General features: G+C 34.2%; 1 protein-coding gene and 1 pseudogene across 2 annotated transcripts in view; one reads left to right on the top strand and one right to left on the bottom strand.

The window, feature by feature from the left end:
• Nucleotides 1-6652, bottom strand: part of BMP2K (BMP2 inducible kinase) — a 114611-nt gene that overhangs the window by 97209 nt on the left and 10750 nt on the right. The window lies entirely within an intron of this gene.
• Nucleotides 5539-5656, top strand: LOC111740006 (annotated as a pseudogene).

The following is a 6652-nucleotide window of genomic DNA, read 5'->3' as shown; positions in this document are numbered from 1 at the left end:
TCTGATTAATTAGGCCTGTCAGCAGAGTAGAGCATATCCTTCTTACCAACCTCCACCATGGGCTTAATAACAGTCCATTGACTAAATACAATTTATCTTACTAATAGAAAACCATCCAGTTTTATTATCCTACTCAATGCTTTCCAACTACTTGGCCAGCCCCCTGGGTAAATGATGGAGTCTTCTTTCAGCCTGAGTTGACCGGCAGGGACCTCCAACCACAACAGGGTCACTTTGAGGGCTGAGGGGGAATCATTTTAGCATGCCTGTAACCCATCTGTGGCACTACTGGTATGACCACAGCACATCAGTAGGGAAGAATTTGGTTAAAATCTTTTCCATACTCAGAGGTAAGACTAGACACAGTCTTACAAACACTTTATCTACTTTTGATAGAAAAAACAATCAAACTGAGAAAACTCATACATAAAACTCTTTACACACACACACACACACACACACACACACACACACACTCTTGAATCAGCATCGGAATCTCCTCCAACAAAACAACTGTTTTCATATAGGTTAGAAACGAATTCTCTGTACACTTTCATTTCTCAAGATTTTCATGCATACCATAAGTATTTATAGCCACTATTATCTGTTACTAAAATACAAATCCTAGAATATCATTTTTTAATTGTAAACATCAAGGAGTATAAGGGTAATTTATATAATGTTTTGCACTCTAAACAATCTTCTGTAATATTTGAGTGTATGTAAATTTTCCTGAGGAAAGGGTCTATATAACTTTCATTAGATTCTTAAAGAAATATGAAATTCAAAAAGTTATTTTCTACTATTTTTATTGACATGTGCAACAAAAAGAACTTTTTCCAAATTCTGTTCCTCTACATCCCCTTCCTGAAGCTGTTTCTGTAACTGGCTTCTACGGGTATCTGACCTCAGATTCCTTCTCTATAAAAAAGGCCATAGTGCTGTTGCCCTGTCTACTTAAAAACTGCTGAACGCATTAAATTTGGCAATGCAGGAGAAAGTTCTCTAGACAATTACAAGTCTCTATCAAAAGATCAATATAAAATAATGTTTATCATTGATACTTTTATCTGTTAGAAATGTCTATAAAGACAATTAAAATTTCAGAACGGTACCATATTTTTTTAAAAAAAAACTTCAGACACATAAAAGATTTTAATAAAATGGGAGGGACATGCTATGTTCCTGGAAAGGAATACTCGATACTGTCAAAATGCTAATCCCTCTCCACCTCCAATTCCAGGTTAATATACAGTTTTCATATAACGCCCATCAAAATCCCAACACTGAGCAATTATGTAGAGTGCTTATTAAAAGTGAAGTTTTCTGGACCTTTCTCTAAACCTAGGATTAAATCTCTGGGATATTAGTCCAGAAGTCTGTTCAATAAGCACCCCAAATGAAGTTTAAGAACCCTTGCATTAGTTCTGCTATTTACTAATGATTAATCTAAAGACCATTAACAAAGCTGATACTCATCATGAACTACTTTAATCGCTCTGGGGGGTATTTTTCTCTCTTTGGAGACCAGCTAGAGGAGAATGTGATCTGTGGAAACAACAGCACTAACATCACTTGAAAGCTTGCTGATAATGCAGAACTTCAGGCCCCAACCATATGTACTGAATCAGAGAGTATCTTAATAAATTCCCAAGTGAGATTCATCTACTTATTAGAGCTCGAAAAGCAGCGTGCTAATGAATAAGACTCCCCAAAACTACAATGTATAAAAAATTAATACATGTGAAACAAACCAGCTATGCAAGTAAAAGGCACAGATATTCCTCTTGAACGTCTCTGCTCTATCGCCAGTCCCGAGGACCCTTCATCACATATTCCATTCATGAGACTGGAAAGAAATCACTATTTTTGACTTTATTTTTAGTCGCAATGTCTTTTCTCTTCCCTTATCCCCATTTTTTTTTTCCTACAGTGGAAAAGTCAGATTTTAGAATTAATGTTTTTGGTGATTTTTTGGCAGAACTGAAAGTGACTACATACAAACTTAGTTTTCTACTAATACTAGTTTTTTTCTCCCTTTCTTACATCTCAACCCTTCCATTCTTAAATCCAAAGCCTGGGTATTAGGTCTCAATCATCTCACTCATTTCACAACTTCCTTCTCACCAGAGTATCAGGTTTCAAAAACATTCAATTTTAGCCAATTTTTATATATTACTGTTAAATGTCTCTTCTCAAATTCAGCATATGCTAACCTCTCCATGGGACTCCCTGGCCTTACAACTGTTAAGTACAAAGACCCACACCAACTTTTCCAAGTTCCTCTCAACATCTTGTACTCTGCAACTCAGCACCTACTTTCTCAGACAGCCTTCAATGTTCTCTTTACCCATTTACCACATTTGCATCTCACTCAAACTAATTAATCATCAGATGGTGGCTTTTCCTGTGTTTTTTTTGTCAACAAATTTTAATAAGTGGCTGTGCTAACCTCTGAAATACATTTTAAGTAGGACACTATATGTGTGATTTATAGTCAATTTGGAGAGAAAGACAAAAATAAGTTATTATGGCATACTGTGATGAACTCTATAGAAAATATAACTGAAAAGGGGTTGTTAATGAAATAATTATGTTTGGAATACCCTTAATCCAGCATTCTCTCTTCATTCAAGCGAGCCCTGAAGTTTCATTGTTTTAGGAAGCTTTTCTTGTTAAGGACAACATAAGCCAAAAATCTATTACCTAAACAGCATCACAGATCTAACTCAAACTAAACATAACCACTTAATTCATATATCCCCCTATTCAGTGGTTTATTTATAAAATCTCACTTATGATTAGGGCTAAAGAGTAAGCAAGCATCCTGTTATTTCATCTTTGGGATGTATTATCACTTTAACACACACATAACATTTTATTTTCAACCTCTATGAATACTCAAATTAAAAAATTCACTCATTTGATCAGGTTCCCAGCCAAAGTGTATGAAAGCCCTGATTTAATAGTAGACTGTGTTCTGACTGCTTCTAAATCTAATCCTTGGCATTCAAAGTATTTTCCCACAAAAATAAACCTACATATGATAATTAGGTTCTCAAGTCAACCTGCAGTCAGTACTATTAGTATCGTTAACACCTAATGTCTAGAAAAATATTTCTGTGGGAACATTCGTTCAGGGTTCCAACCTGAGAAGCCAAAGATGCATCTCACTATACCACTAGTACTACAGGTTTCGCCTAGCCTACCTGAGAAAGGGATTCCCCAGATCCAAGCCACCACCAGCAGTGCCCAAGTAACTACAAGCAGCAACTCAGGTGAGTTGTCTACAAATTGTACAGCAGTTCCTAGCTTTTCTTTGTCTGTGTGTCCTTTTGAGAATATGATGAAAGTCATAAGCTCTCTTTTGAGAAAAATACACATGAACATCTATGAACCCCAGGTGAACAAACCCAAATGCAAAGTGTAGCATCCACACAATAAACTGCACACTGTAGAGCAGTATTGTCCAATATGTCTAATATAATGTGAGCCACACATGTAATTTTAAATTTTCTAGTAGTTTCATTCAAAGAGTTAAAAACAGTGAATTTTAATAATACATTTAACCCAATATATCCAAAACACTATTATTTCAACATGTAATCAACATTATAAAATATTAATGAGATCTTTTACATTCTTTTTTTCATATCAAGGCTTTGAAATCCCAAGTATATTTTTAGTAGTAGCTACATGCTGCTAGTGGCTACTGTATTAGACAATTTTGCTAGATTACACAGTGTATACCTAGATATTCTCTTTTATGTGGATTATATCAATCCATATTTACCATATTAAAAATTAAAACAGATTAATTATTTTAAATGTATTAATTCATTATTATTTAAAATAATAAACACATTAGATGTCAATTCAAATAACATCTTTATGAACAAATGTTATTTTTCGAAACAAAAATTTAGAGAGAATGACGTTTTACAGTTTTGCAAAGCTCTTTAATATTTACCTCAGTAGAAGACAGCTGGATTTTCATATCTGCTTCTGCAGTAAATCTCCAGCAAAATATTATTTTAGCTGGATAAAGCATATGAGGAAAATCTAGCCTTACACATAATAAGCAGATGGAAAGAAAAAGACTATCTTAATAGTTTGTTCAGATAACTATCAACAGTCTCTGCTATTATAGCAAAACATGACAATTGGTAGTTTTTTAAAGGTTAGTTGCAATTCGATATCTAAAACCGCATCACAATTTTTTGCACTGTTACATTAAAATCTAATGGTCAATCTTGTACTCTGCATTTGTAACATCATGCATTTGGAAAATATCAGTTCAGTGAATTAAAGAGATCTTCTTTTACACAGTTTTTTTAAAAAAGCATATTTGTTACTATTATCATCCCTTCAGAAAAGCCTGCAAGTAATGAGAAGCTGCCAAAATTCACAATGCCAGATATAAGTTTTCTAAAACTCTCATTTTCTTTTGAAAGCTCATATTCCATCATTTATAACACCTGTCTTTTGTTTTCCTTGAAGTGACAGGCTCATTTGATTATTTGAGAAAATGTCTGCCAAATACCCAGATCTAAAAGAATAATCATAGTTTGTCGGTCATTCTTTCAAATAAAAATGGTGTTCTGGGGGAGCGGGGGTGTTGGGGGGGTACAACTATTGCAGGACACAGCTCAATCACCCAAGTGCTTTTCCTCAATCGCATTACCACACTTCATTAAGCAGCAAGTGCTTTATGTATGCTTCCCATTTCTTCACACATTAAAAAGTTGTGTACTTACAAATGGCCAATAAAGCACTTAAAAAGATATTTAACATGAAAATCAAATCAAAACCTCAATGATATTCCACTTCACACCCATCAGGGTGAATATTTTTTAAAAAAAAATAAAAACAAGTGTTGGTGAGGATGTAGAGAAACTGGAACCTCTATGCATTGCTAGTAGGAATTTAAAATGGTGCAGCTACCATGAAAAACAGTACTGAAGTTCTTCAAAAATAAAACACAGAAGTATCATATAATCCAGCAATTCCACTTCTGGGTATATACTAAAAAGAAATGAAAGGAGGGACTTGAGCAGATATTTGTACACTCATATTCATAGCAGCATAATTCACAGTAGCCAAAATGTGGGAACAACCAAAATGTGTCCATTAAAGATAAATAAACAAAATGTGATATACACATAAATGGAATATGATTCTGACTTAAAAATTCTAATACATGCTACAACATGAATGAACCTTGAAGATATTATGCTAAGTAAAATAAGTCAGACACATAAGGACAAATATTTTATGATTCCACTTATATAAGGTACTTAGAACAATCAAGTTTATAAAGACAGAAAGTAGAATATAGTGGTTACCAGGGGCTGCGGAAAAAGAGGAATGGGGAGTTAGAGGTTAATGCATACAGAGGAAAGACAAAAGAATTCTGGAGATGGATAGTAACGGTGGCTGCATAACGATGCCAATGTACTTATGCCAATAAACTATAAACTTAAAAAGTCAAAATGGAAAATTTCGTATATTTTTCCACAATCAAAAAAATAAAAACAAGTCTATGGCCATGCCACCCTGAACACGCCCAATCTCCTCTGATCTTGGAAGCTAAGCAGGGTGGGCCTGGTTAGTACTTGGATGGGAGACCACCTAGGAAGACCAGGTGCTCTAGGCGGAATGACTGAATGAACAAACAAAATAAGACATGTACTCAAGGGCCAAGATTGATAAAAGATGTTTTACTCTTTCATCAAGGACATTCTTAAGGGAAAATGGTTTTTAAAAAATTAAAAAATGCATGTGACTGTGAAGAATAAATACAGTGACTACTAATACAGTTTGGTGCCAACTGTTTTGATTTATGTTAAGGTAGTCACAGTTTTGACCACTACCACGAATTCTTTTGAACCACCGGAGTAAATGCCAATATAGTATAAAAGATAATTATGCCTTAGTAGTATTGTGAAAATAATTGTGACTTGATAGATCCTTTCAGGAGGTCTTGGGAACCCCTCTCCATGGAACCCATGAAATCACACTTTGAGAACCATTACTGAAGCCTATTCTTTGAGAAGTCAATTAATGACAGGAGACGGAAATTACAGAACATTTGTTTTTGTTTGTTTTATCTTTTAAGATGAGAGAAACAAACAGGCTCATCTGCTGAGCGAGAATCAGATATAGTAAGTATTAAGGAACAAGTAGAAAATAAAAGAAAAATTATATAAACTGACAAAGAAAGGAATGGGGAATGAGAAGATAATCAGAGGCATAGCCTTTAAAGTTGGAAGTAAAGGAGACAGATTTTAGAGGTAATCTGGGGGTTGGCAGGGGTTACACCTTGACTTATAAAAAAGCTCAAAGTCCTAGGAATGTAATGCACAACATGGTGACTATAGTTAATAATACTTTGTATTTGAAAGTTGCTAAGAAAGTAGATCTTAAAAGTCCTTATCACAAGAAAAAAAAATTTAACTGTGTGGTGATAGATGTTAACTACTTATTGTGGTGATCATTTACATAATACATACCAATATTGAATCAAATCATTATGTTGTACACCAGAAACTAATACATGCCAACTTTATCTCAATTTCTTTAAAAAGCTCTCTACTTAGAAAAAGAGATACTAGATAAATGCTTCTTGATAATAATTCCATAGTTTAATAAA

Source organism: Pteropus vampyrus, unplaced genomic scaffold (genome assembly GCF_000151845.1).
Source record: "Pteropus vampyrus isolate Shadow unplaced genomic scaffold, Pvam_2.0 Scaffold56, whole genome shotgun sequence".
In the NCBI taxonomy this organism is placed as follows: Eukaryota; Metazoa; Chordata; class Mammalia; order Chiroptera; family Pteropodidae; genus Pteropus; species Pteropus vampyrus.
Note: the sequence above shows the minus strand (reverse complement) of the source record. Positions and strands in the feature narration are given on the sequence as shown.